The sequence below is a fragment of the Xenia sp. Carnegie-2017 genome, unplaced genomic scaffold (assembly GCF_021976095.1).
Source record: "Xenia sp. Carnegie-2017 unplaced genomic scaffold, XeniaSp_v1 HiC_scaffold_6, whole genome shotgun sequence".
NCBI lineage: Eukaryota > Metazoa > Cnidaria > Anthozoa > Malacalcyonacea > Xeniidae > Xenia > Xenia sp. Carnegie-2017.
Genome location: NW_025813526.1, coordinates 10277913 through 10291922, shown reverse-complemented (window position 1 = coordinate 10291922; position 14010 = coordinate 10277913). Strand labels below are relative to the sequence as shown.

Genomic DNA, 14010 nt, shown 5'->3' with positions numbered 1-14010 from the left:
AATTGCATATGCGACAACAAGAGTTGGAGCGCAAAAAAGCAGAATTGGAGGAGAAAAAGACTTTAGCAGGTGATTATGCAAGAAAATGGACAAAATCGAACTTTGCTGCAGCAACAACAACAACTTAACCTTGCATTGATACAATTTTTAGCAAACCCTAATGAACGCAAGTAAATTTTCTATCTTATGACGTTTATTTATGTTTCTGTTGGATAAATTGTTAAGAAACTTTGAGAACTGTTGATATTAATACATATTTTTAAGAAATAAGACTGTAAACATTAATATTTCATGAAGTACATTTAAGGTACTTTCACCTTAAAATTGTTATTGCTGAAGGACTTTTAGCTATGATTTCTTTAATGTTTGGGAATCTTGGCATTTATATGGCAGCGAAATCCTACATTCCTTCAAATGTATTTCAATGGACAAAAAATCTGTGGCCATAAGGTGCCATACTATTATTTAGCATATTAGAAACAAAAGTTTGGGGCTTTTCAGTTTATAATTATTGATCATTCAACCATTGGACAGTTATACTACACATTGTTTAAGATTTGAGAACACTGACATTGATTACACGAGAAGCTGTTTATTATAACCTGTGTCTATGAGTCTTTTTGATCCATGAAGCTTTCTATTGTGACAATTTGACTGAAATGGCATTAAACCAGAGTATTTCATATACCAGAAATGTTGTCCCATGTCACATATTTTCCACTAACTGAAAATTTTCCCATCTAATGTAGTGATGTCATGGTGTGCTGATCTACGGCTCATATCAGATTGTTTGCCCTATGGATGCGATATTCCTAAGCGCTATTGATGTATGAAAAGCATTTTCTACAAAATGAAATTGTGTTCCTAGTTATGTAGATAAACCTTGAAATTTGGCAAAACAGAAAATTATTTTTCATGATCACTAGGTAATTTTTGATCATTATAATTTCTAAACTAAATTATTTCAGATTTACATTTAAAGGAGCTTTGATCATATGAAAAGATATTTATCATAACCAGTAAGCATGCCACATGAACCAATTTTAACATTCATGTAATTATTTCTGTTTTTAAGACTGTAATTAGTAAGTGCCTGTATTTTGCCCTGTAACTACCTTATTTTATAACAAAACTCTATTAGCTCTACTGGTAGAACGTTACTATTTTGATTTCATTTGTACTTTTTCTCAAATTTTTCTTTAACTATCTTTTGCACTGAGGTTTATCATGTTGCTACTTAATTGTCTTTCGATTTTGATACAAGAGTCGTCTCTCAGTGTGCATAAAGCAGCTAGTGAGATAAATACAGAGAAGCAGATTACCGATTCTCTTGATTTAGTAGGCTCCAAGCAAGACTGGTGGATCTCAATTTGAGATACCTTCAATTTTAACAGCTTTATTATTTATGACATCGTCAGTTCAATTACATATTTAGAGTGACACGAACGAGTAAAGTGATTGAGAATAAGCAGTAATCCTTGTAATAGTATTTTCCAGGAGGTGAAACTTTACAAGAGGTTTACAGACGATTTTATATACTATATTGAAAACGAGGAAAGGGGCACTAAGATTTTTTGGTCATTGGTTCAATTCACATTTTCATGATATTCAATTTTATATTTTGTTCGTGCAGACTCAATATATATAGTTTTATGAAATAATGTTATATGCAGTGCGGTATTCAAAACATGACATTCCTTTCACGGGAAAACATCGGCCCAACAAATTGACCTGCTTTCCACTGTGTGAGTTTATAGTTCAGTTGGTTAGAGCACTGCACCATCGCAGAAGTCATGGGTACGAATCCCGTTGAGTCAATTGAATTTTTCAGGTTCATTAGACAATAAAGTGCGAATATCATATCTTCGTTTAATATATAGTTTGTCTGCTAGTTTACAGTAGCAAGCTATATCGATATTTCTGATGTATAAGATTGTATTTGTAATACATATAGTTTAGCCCTGTTCACCTTATACTTCAACAAGTCCTCACAAATGAAAAAATCAGATTTTTTATAGTAAAAAATCGAAGAAGTCTCTAGATATATCTACTCTATATTACGCTTCTACAAGTCAACAATAAACGTAATGTACCAACGTTGTCTTATCGTAAGACTTCAACTTTCGTGCAACGTAATTGTCAAACGTTAAGGTAACGTCTATTAAAAGTTGTTATTAACGTCGGTCCCGACGTTTTATTTACGCTCCTACGAGTGCACAAAAAACATTCTCTCAATATTACTATAGGGAGTTTCCAAAAGCATAACGGCAACGACAACTTCATCCAAGAGTTTTCCGTCACCGTCCCATATGTTACTCCTTCCGTCAATTGCTTAATTTGTTGTGAAACGTTAAAACTTTGTGGTACATCACTCACTGGTTTTATTTATACTTTAAAATAAATGGCAAGTTTTAGAAAAAATAGAATAGCTTTGCTGGATGCTCATGATGAGGATTTAATTGACAATGAAGAGTTCTTGGTGCTCTATCCACAAAAAAACTGTTGATTTCAAAGGATCTTAATTCAGCAGAACATGCATATATGAATATTCATCAATAACCTCCCTTCCCACACACTGACAATAACAGATCAAAAAATCATGATTTGCAATTTTGGGACTACGATCGATTTGACCTGGATAGCCTATGTAATGATGAGTGCAAAGTTTGGTTTCTCTTTTTGAAAAATGACATATAAACACTTTACGAAGTTGTACAAGTGCCTGAGGAAATGAAATGTGTTAATGGTTTTAATGTTTTGGGCCTGAATGCACTCTGTGTTCTTCTTTAAAGATTTGCATATTCTTGAAGGTATTTGGATATTATTCCTAGGTTTGCCCTATCTGTCTCACAACTTTCAATGATAAGCAACTTCGCCATAAACTTTGTCTATGAACATTGGGGTTATTTACTTCAAACATTCCAGCAAGAATGGCTTTCACCTGACAATTTTTCAAAATGCGAAATTGACAATCCGCCTTGGGTTTGTCCAGAATTCATAAAACTGCCTGTTGCCACACCCGTTTCACTCATTCTAAACGGGTATTACTCAGAGTTCTAAATTCTAGAATGCGGAAGATAGCCAATTTAGATTGCTTTCTGTGCTATCTAATAATGGATGCGGTGTGATGTATTTTGTACACTATTCTACACATAAGGATAATAATATCTGACATCGTCGCCATTTTTGTTTCCAAACATACACTAATAATATGTACCAAGGATTATTTAAATACAATGAACAACAGACCTGAAAAGTATAACAAACTTTCAAGAGAGAAATTGATGCTCTTAATTACTATTTTGAGAATGGCATGAAATCTACTCTGTGTTTTGAGCTGATAAAAACAGCCGCCAAAGAAATGTCGTTGTCTGTGAACACGGTCAAGGTGAGAACGACCTCTTCTTTAGTCGTCCGCCGACTTTAAAAAGTTTTTCTGTATGCATTAAACCAGGGGCGGATCTAGGATTTTTCAAACATCAGTCATAAAACGTTGGAGGCGCTCCGCACCTGGGGGGGTCTGAGGCATTCTCCCCTGAGAAATTTTGAATTTCAGAGTTTTGAAAATGCCATTTTCAGCGTTTTAGAGCAATACAAAATGTATTTTGTGGGCATCGTTTTTGCGTAAAAACAACACATTTTTCTTACGTTTTTTTTCAAAAAAAAAATAAAGTGAACAATACTTGAATGTTTTGCCAAATATTTAGGCTCATTATCATGCCAAATATATGGATTATTAGCATGTCTAGAAACGTAAATTTATTTTACAATAATGCTATTCAAAAACAGATATATTCTTTAAAATTTCTACCAAGTTGTCAAGCATAGACCCCCCTAGAGACCCCCATTCAAACCTCTATGTAATAAGTTAAGTTAGAAATTTGGTACTACAAGTGACAGTTCATAGATATAGAAAAGCTCATACTTCAAACCATGCAAGTTTATTGTAACTCTTTACCCATCTCCACATCAGTGCCAGCAAATTCACCCTTTGAGAAAAACTCAAAATTTTTTTCTGCCAAAGATTAAGCAAAAATTATCAGAGTGAAAATTTGCAGTTAAGCTTAATGCCATAAATGTTTATTAGGCATTTCACTAGACTATTATCTTCTGGAAGGTGTGCTATATAGCAATCACTAGTAGCATTGTATTATCAAATACAAACAGAATGTAACCAACATGTCTTTAATTATATAATTACATGAATGTTAAATATGGTTTATGTGTCATGCTTACTGGTTATGATAAATATCTTTTCATATGATCAAAGCTTGTTTAAATGTAAATCTAAAATAATTTAGTTTAGAAATTATATGGATCATCAGTAAAAATTACCTAGTGATCATGAAAAATACTTTTCTGTTTTGCCTAATTTCAAGGTTTATCTGCATACATAGGAAGACATTTTTACTTTATAGAAAATGCTTTTCATACATCAATAGCCCTTTGGAATTTATGGCAACAATCTGGTATGAGCCGTAGATTAGCACACCTTTATATCTCTACATGAGGTGTTCAGTTAGAAAAGGGGACAATATGTAACATGGGACAACATTTCATGTATGTGAAATACTCAGGTTTAATACCATTCCAGTCAAATTGTCAAAATAAAAAGCTTCATGGATCATAAGACTCAAAATCACAGGTTATGGTAAACAGCTTCTCATGTAATCAATGTTAGTTTTCTCAAATCTTAAACAATATGTAGTATAACTGTCCAATGATTGAATGATCAATGATCATAAACTGAAAAGCCCCAAACATTTGTTTATGATAAAGTAAATAATAGTATGGCACCTTATGGCTACAGATTTTTTGTCCATTGAAATATATTTGCAGAAATGTAGGATTTCGCTGCCATATAACGGCCACAATTCCCCAAGCATTAAAGAAATCATAGCTAAAATTCCTTCGGCAACAACAATTTTAGAAGGATCAATCTGCTTACCATACGCCATATTAACATAAATCGCATCACACACTCGCAAAAATTGACTTTGATATATTGCATTCATGCATACACTTCACTTGTCCTTTACTTACGATTTTGGATGTAAATTTCTGCTGATAAAACTCAAAACAATGTTGGCTTTCTTTTGAAAATCAATGACTGAAATGTCGCTCGCGAGATCGTCTTTGCCAAGCATTTACAATTCATCCATAAATTTTTCACCCTCTTGAAAAAATTCCCAGTTTGGAAAGCAGCATTCATGTCAACATATGAATTTGTAAAAGGTTTCCATAAATTCCATCTGATTGTAGTTTAGTTTCTATCATGCTTATAAAAATTGCTATGAACGGTCAACCATTCAATTCAGACATTGAGCTTGACTATGTTAGTTCAGTTGGCTATCAGTCGAAATCAGTCAAACCAATCACAGTAAGACAAAAATTCAAATGAACCAATTGTAAGATAGCAATTGGACTCCATTATAGGTCCGGCCACCCCTATTATCGGTCGAGATTATTCCAGACTGTCCACTGATCTGGCCATTGACCAATAAAATAGCGTTTCTGGCATTCATAGACTCCTTTATAAGTCGAACCAGTCAAGCCAACCCGCTTATCAGTCGGTTATTCCAGGTCAATTAAAATTCAACTGATCTGGTTACCAAGGAGATATTCATTGCATTAGTCATTAGTTTTCAATAATAAATAAAGCTGGATTTTTATCACGAAGTAAATGCGATAATAAAGTAAGAATAACACTGGTCAACAAAAAGAAAGTTTTTAAAAGGTGTCTGATATTTTTTGACTGATTTACTATATTTTTGCTATGCTAAATCTAGAAATAACATTCATTTTGCTCTCGGAGGTCAAATTTTTTTGCAAATTTGAATTTGAAATTATGCGACTTTAGTTATATTTTTTTAAAACAATGTTTTCAAGATTTACATGTTTTCAAGATGTTTCAAAACAAAATGTCAGTTTTTATGATAAAATTGCAGTATTCCAAGAAAGAATCATGTACACTTCATGTACAGTACATTTAACTAAAAATGAAAAGTTAATGTTTGCATTATTACGATCTAAATTTTCGTTTTTTTTGATGGTCGCGAATGTTTTGGTGCTTGCACATCTCTTTTTAAATTCCAACAGTTGTCCGCCATCATCACCATGTCCCACTTTTCTCTTAAGTCATGGTGAAAGCGCTCTCCTTGCTTATCGCTTAAAGAGCCAAGATTTTCGGGATCAATACCAGCTTTTAATTTTCAGTTGAAAATTGGGAAGGTTTTACAACGAAACTGAAAACACCGTCCATCTTTATCCAAAGTTTTAGTGAATTGCCTTATCAAACCGAACTTTATGTGCAGTGGAGGAAATAAAATACGTCCCTTGTCAACTAGAGGCTTGTTTATCACATTTTTTGCTCTACAACTTGCAAGCTCTTCACGTACTGGCCATTCTTTTTTCACGTAATGATGAGTACGATCCCTACTATCCCAGAGGCATAAAAAGTATGGGTATTTGGTAAATCCAGACTGTTGACCAAGCAAGAAGTTGACCATTTTTAAGTCAACGCAAATCAGCCATTTACGTTGGTCATAAGAAATTTTTTCTAGGACGTACTTAATTGCTGCATGCTGTTCTTTTAATGTTGTCGAATGTGCCAATGGCGCAGATGCAAATTGATTTCCATTGTATAGCAACACACATTTCAAAGACCTTTTGCTGCTGTCGATAAAAAGTCGCCAGTCCTCTGATTTGTAATTCAGGTACGCCGAGATGTTTCAGTAGCTCTACTATGTCATTGCGATAAACTAATTCTTTTTCTTGAGCAAAATATCTTAAAAATTCCTGGTGCCTGGTACGGAAGAAACTTACCTTAACTTTACCATTTAGCATGCTCTTGTCCTTTAAACGAGATGCAAGAAGTTTGGCAGAGTCTTGGCAAATTTAAATCGCGAACAAGATCGTTTAGTTCGTTTTTGGAAAACAATTTTGGCTGCTCATCATTGTCATCGGGAAAGGATGCATCATCGGTAGTGGCAATGCTTTGAGTTTCATCCTGGCTACTACTTTCTTCAATACTTGTATCTTCAAATACAAGTACGGGAATTTCTTCACTATAAGAGTAGGGCGCATAGCTGACGGTAGATTGGAATACTCCAGTGTTGTGCGATTTTTCTGTTAGTTCCCATGACATTGATAGCACAAAAGTATCAATCGGTTGCATGATTTGAAGGCTCTCGCGAAATCATGGGGATGCCAAAGTTCATGGACTTTTCGTGCCTTTGCTCCATTGACGGAGATGCTCTGTGCATCTTTTGTAAACCATGTGAGGTGCCCAACTTTTGTCTTGATCGCCGAGCTTCATGCCAAAATATGCATAGTAAACGCGCTTGATAAAGGTGGTGACAGTATTGCGATTTGGTGCAAATGTGTATTCACCACAAACATAGCAAAAAACATATGGCTTATTTTTATTACTTTTATTACTTTTACTTACATTAATATGTTGGTGTGTTTTAACAAGTTTTACCATTGAATTCCAGTATGGGCTAAATAAAGCCTTATTTTATCTTTAAATATCCCATAATAATCGCAAAACCTAAACTCCCTAATTGAAATTCAATCAATAATTGCTTATTCAAATGCTTTCTTCTTTGTATTGCTAGTGCTAAAAAATTTAAATTTGTTCAGATGATAGAACTTTAAAAGGTAAATGGTTAGTACTTCTGTTGTACCTTTCTCGGGTATTTAAAAGTTAAAAAATAGAAAATTAACGATAGCTTAAAATCTCGACCTGACCCAGCAAAAATAATGTTATTTTTGGACTCAGCACATCAAAATTGTCCAAAATCAGTTTACAAAACTGAGACACCAAATTTGCTGTTGACCAGTGTAATTAATGAATTTTTAATTAATATGAATAGGTAATTTTTGAATTTCAAACATCAGTTGCCCGACGGATTTGACATACTCTAGATCCGCCCCTGCAGTAAACCAACTACGAAACCAGTGCCATCAAATCAAAGCCATACGTATCTCAATCACATCCCTAAATTTGTATTTCTATTCCACAGTAATTTGTATGAAGTTCTACTTTAAACTTTCCTTTTTCAAAAAGCACATTCTAATAATGTATTATGATATACAATGGACATTCTTTATGTACACAGTTATAGGCTGTGAAACACAGTTACTGGTGCAGCTTTATTGTAACACTTGATGTTATAATGTCAGTAAAATTTCACAAAATTTGTTTGACACTGCATGTTTTGAAATTATTCAAAAGCTTCTTCACAACTGACATTATGCTTTTTTCAGAAATGGATTGCCAACAAAGTTGCTTCTGTCAAGAGAAAATGTCAATCTAATAATTCGCAGTCACCCCTACCCTCATGTAATCCACGAAAAGTCCCCAAAACACGAACCAGATTACAGGGGTCAAGCGGATATAATGTATTTTGCTAAGAATTTTTTAAATCAGGTGAATGAAATATCAAATCACTTTAGTATAATCAATAAGGGTTTAAGGAATGTTACCCATCAAGAATTCGCTATGATGAAAGCCTTGACAAATTTATCCATATTGCAGATGATGTAATGGGGTTGTCTCACCTGAGTGAAAAAAATAAATTGGCTTCTGTCAAATGGATTAGTCTTGGAGAATCCGAGCAAAATAAATACAAACAGAAAGCTAATGACATGAAAAACAACCCAGTGACATTAGATGATGCTCAAAGAACAAAATTGGTTGATCAGCATATGAAACTTTTAGCTGAGGAGGTAACATTTGTTTTAATAAATTCATTTTGCAATGAATAGCAGAGATAGCATTAAGTAATTAGAATAAATTAGAATAGGCTATTGCTTGGGAAGACTTTAATCTCTGGAAATGTACATAATTCATGGTATTCTGATAAAGGAAATTTATATTGCCTTAACATTGGATGCATTTCTTATAGTGTTATGTTGAGTAAAACTCTTTGTATTAAGCATGTATTTTTTGTGCAAACGTGGTTGCAGTGATTACCAGATAGAAAGTTATTTCTTATTGCAAACTTGTTTTTCTTTTGGTATGAAATTTGACTTGAACGTCACCTGGCATGAAAATCTTTTTTGTATTCTGGTTGTGTGGAATGTATCAGTTGAACTGTTTCATAAGACTATGAAAGAATTAATAAAGAAATGATTTAATAATAATAACTATATTTAATGGTAGTATGAAGTTTAAAGTTTGTGTGAAATTGAAAATTTATACAGTTACTAAATGCTGTGAAAAGTGATTGTAAAATTCTTTTGGTTCCAAGAAGATTAATCACTGAAGAGATGATTGTTGTTGCTGTTGTTGCTGATATTTTATGACAATATTTATACTTCACTGTCGTAATCACAGATGTAATGCAGACATATATGTCATATAATTTGGGATATGTAGAATAGTGTTTTGACAACAAAAGATTCTGTTTAATTCTCCATCAGTAATGATGATCATTACAATAGCATTGATGGTATGGCAATACATTTGTAGAAATAATAGTTATCATAGCAATACCAACAACAACAAAAGCTATGTATATTAAATAAAAAATAGTAGCAATAATAATAAAAACAAATGTCATCTCATGCCATTTGTGAAAGTCCATATTGTTGCAAACTATACATAGCTTTTTGCAGTACTTATGCCTAATGTGACCATTATCAATTATTTTACTTTTCTTTTAGTTCAGTTACTTGGAGTATCTGGTTTGCCAGGCCAGCTGCTTACTGGTGAATGGAAAAACAGAACTTTATGTCCTTGGTTTCTCAGGATGAAAAAGATTTATTCACAATGAACCAGCAGTTTTGTGCAAGTTTCAAGCAATGTTTGGTAAAGAGTAAAAAATTTGCAAAGATCAAAATGCGTAATAGGCATAAAGTTTAACTTCTATTGATACGTCAGCACCATTTTCATGGATACCAGTTACTGGATGGTAGTCAAGTAGATACATATGACTAAGTTTCAGAGCTTTACTATAATGTCATGTTACGTATGTTTGCAAAATGTTCATCCCATCGCAAAATAGCATATTTCTAATGGTAAATATTAAAGTATTTTTGCTATACGATAAAGTGGTATACGTATATAATATCATGAAACCATTTGCTACACTGTGTTTCACGCCTTTTGGCAATCACCAGGTGAATGACAGTTTAGTTGATGCTTTATTTTACTTTTATGAATTTATATTTTGCTCAATCTATAAAGATATTGAGCACGCTTTTATAACGAAAATTCACAAACTATAATTTTATATTGACAAGCCTGCTTCATGATTTCTCACTCTTCATTAAATTCTCTAAAAAGAGTAAAAAATCACGAAGCAAGCTTTTTGTGATAAAATTGTAGTTTGTATAGCTAAAAAAAATTTGTATGCTATATTTGGTAGATGTAGACCGAGAAAAACAGAAATGGACTCATGAGGATATAAGAATGCTCTTTAACAAGAAGTATAGTAAGTTAATTTTTTATTTATTCTTGTATGCAGGTCTTCACCATTGAGAGTGACGTGACCATACAGGTGTAATTTTAACCACCACAGGCCTGGATAAAGTATTTCACTCTATGGCTGCAAGTTTAAAAATATTTTTGAATAAATTTTTCATTAAATACTTTTGAAAACAGTATAATGTTGTTAATAACAGTTATGTATAAAGGTTGCCTGTATATTCCTTAATAGTAGTGTTTACCTTACAGTGATAGTTTAATTTTACCTTTTGATACACCTGCATAAAGAAATCTTCTCTGTTTTTTAATAAAAAGTATATGGAAGATACAAAATTTTTTCCTGTGAGTAATTTTGTAAAAATTACACTTTTTACAGTCATGTTGTTAAGTCATTATGTTTGTTAGTTCTTGTCAGTGAGCATTTTCTTAAAGGTGAAGCAAAAGGTGTGACTGGTTCTCGCATTCTATATCTTTCTGGTGTTTTTATGTTGAAGGACTACCAGATAACATTCGCCTGAAGAAGCCACAACAATATGGCTCAAAGGAAATACAGAAAATCATGGACTGCCAGGACAGTATTTCCTTCATTCTTGAAACGTCAGAAGGTGCACCTTTGCAAGATTTTGGTGAAGACTGCAAGGAATTGCTTAGTAATGTATTCGGAAAATGTGACTTTAAAGTATTAAAAGAAGATGTGGAGGTATTTGATATTAATGAGACACATAGCATTTCTGAAATCAAAGAAATAATATCAACACACTGGAAAGTGTTATGTCCAGAAGCTTTGACAGAGTTAAAAAAAATGAATGCACAAGTGTCTCAGGCAAATCATTTCGTTTTGCCTGTGTACTGTGATGATGAGGAAAGCTCTGGCTTTTTTCATTTACAGGATCCCTACAAGCTCTTACCAGATAAGCGCAAGAGGTAAATTGACAGGATGTTGGCTAAATCATGAGTCAGGCAATACCTTCCATCGTATTGAAAAAAAGGAAACAATCTTTGGAAAAAATATTATTAAGGACAATGGCAATGTAATTTTTGAGACTCATGGGTTTACTGATTATACCCAAACCTTCATATTGAACAAGTCCTTTGAAAGGAAAGTTACTCAAATTTTATCAAAACAGGGATACATATAGTTTTCAATTTCACACCAATGAAATAAAATTTATTGTTCACAATGGTAACAGGTAGCACTGCAACATGTGCATTGTAATCCACTCAGTTTTCAGTTTTAGTTGGATTGTAAATAAGTCAGTTTTAGTAGGATTGAACATGTTTTTTTAAAAGTCAATATTCTTCTATTCACATATAAGCCATGAAGAATGTCTAATTCTATAATTAAAATTTCGAAGATTAAAGCCCAAAAGTAAAAACTACATTATATAGAAAAATAATTTTTTTTGAGGGGGGGGTTCTACCTTTCACCTACACAAAGACATGCACAATTCACTGGATGGGCAAGTAAGATATCATATTTGTAAAAATAACTGTAATAATTGAGATACTTATGCATTAGTAAAAAATATTTATGTTTGTGCATGATGTTTTAAACGTCTTGCTATTGACAATGCATTGCAACCAGAAGAAATAGCTTTGGACAATTAAGTTAATTTCTCTTGCTGGCATAATGCACATGTTTCTTTTATTGCAAGGAGAGTAGTTACTTTATGTAGCAAGATGCCAAAGTCGAAGCAGTCTTGCTGACTTAAGTTGTTGTCAATACTTCCACATAGAGCTTTGACTTCATTAAGATTCAGAAATACTGGCACCCAAACTTTTTTCTTTTCTTTTTCTTTCACAACAATAATGTTCTGAACTCCAAGACCTCCATGAGCAAATCCACAAGAATGCAACAGCTCTATGCCTTCCCATATCTTAATTAACAAAGATGTCCACTGGGTAAAAGTGATTCTATGACTATAGCACAATCCTTCAAAGGACATGTACACTCCAGTTCCTACATGACCATAAAATTTTGTTATTAAAATGAATGGCTTTTCCCGACAAATACTAATTAAGATTGGAAAACATGGATGAGATGGTAAGCTAAGAATAGTTCTTGCTTCATCAATAACACCAAACTCAGATTTCCTCACTGCAACTGCCATTCCTCTAAACCAACATAACTCCATGCTATCAAAATTCCCATTTGGGAATGAATATGTAGGCTTCTTTGATGAGGAACGTAGCAATTCCGACTTATTGATACTCATTCAATCAGGTAATACACATAGCATTTTATTCGCAGTTGAGCAATCTATGAAATGAGACAAGAAAATAAAGTTTTCTCCATATCCAAGGTAGTTCTTCTCAAGATGGAAAATCATTCCTCCCCACCAAAAAAAGGCCCTTAATATTATATACAATAACACCAAAAATTAAGCCCTTCCTCAAATGATTCTTATCGTGTGCCTCTGAAATTTATGTTAATTAGGGACTGCGCTAGCTATTTCAAACCATACCATTTTCCGTATGACATTGGTTAACATTTTCAATGGCGTCGATGTGGCTAATGCCAGAATAAAAGTAGACATGATTGCTATGAATTCGCTTCACCGTAAGAAAACACTTTCGTACAATGAACCCACACTCTCGAACAGATATACTCTTATATTTATTTCTCAACACTTTTAGAACATCTGAACATTTTACGCGACATAAGGAATCTTGATGAAACAGAGTTGACAACCTATAATAAAGTCATATATAACGATTAAGGACACAAGCGACTGCGTTTACATATACGAAATGGAAGTGATGGCAGAAAGCTGATATAAATATACGCTTTCGATATTACTATTGTCGATTTCAGTTAACTTTTCAAATGGCGGTTGCCAAGTTACTTTCTAATGTTGCCGACTACATTTCCAAATATGGAATATTCGTTATGAAGTTGTAAACTTGAGTTGACAATTAAATGAAGATATGATCTTCGCACTTTGCAGGACAATTTAAGCAATCGTCTCAGGAACCTGAAAAAATCAGGTGACTCAACGGGATTCGAGCCCATGACCTGTGACCTTCGATTCCCTTTGAGTCACCTGATTTTTTCAGGTTCCTGAGACGATTGCTTAAATTGTCCAGCAAAGTGCGAAGATCATATCTTCATTTAATTTCGAACACCGCACTGCATAAAACATTCTTGAGTTGACAAGTTGTGTACTTGAGTACTGAAGTTGGGAACTTGAGTACTGAAGTTGTGAACTTGAGTACTGAAGTTGGGAACTTTAGTACTGAAGTTGTGAACTAAAGTTGCGAAGTACTGGCAAACGCGAAAGGTCTTTGTACCCTGTAGACATTTGGCAATGAATCCGTTCAGTAAGCAAGGAAAAGCTTTACCAATAGAAGTAAGAAATGAAATACTTGAAAGGTGGTTAAATAACCAGCGTTTGACAAACATTTTGAAACAACTAAATCTACCGTATAAGACTATATCAAATATAATAGATCTATGGGTAGACACTGGTTCTATTGCACCTCGCCAGGGCGAACGTGATGTTCGAGCCACGCGTAGAGATGACGTTATTGCATACGCTGAATATCTGAAAATTTATAAACCATCTATTTACAAA

At 33.5% G+C, this 14010-nt stretch overlaps 1 long non-coding RNA gene across 1 annotated transcript; it reads left to right on the top strand.

Moving 5' to 3' along the window:
- The first annotated feature begins 8593 nt into the window (after nucleotides 1-8593).
- On the top strand, nucleotides 8594-11291 carry LOC124457872. Its single transcript, XR_006952850.1, has 4 exons — nucleotides 8594-8733; nucleotides 9673-9817; nucleotides 10377-10442; nucleotides 10868-11291. It is a non-coding gene; the product is annotated as an uncharacterized LOC124457872 (long non-coding RNA).
- Nucleotides 11292-14010: the final 2719 nt, after the last annotated feature.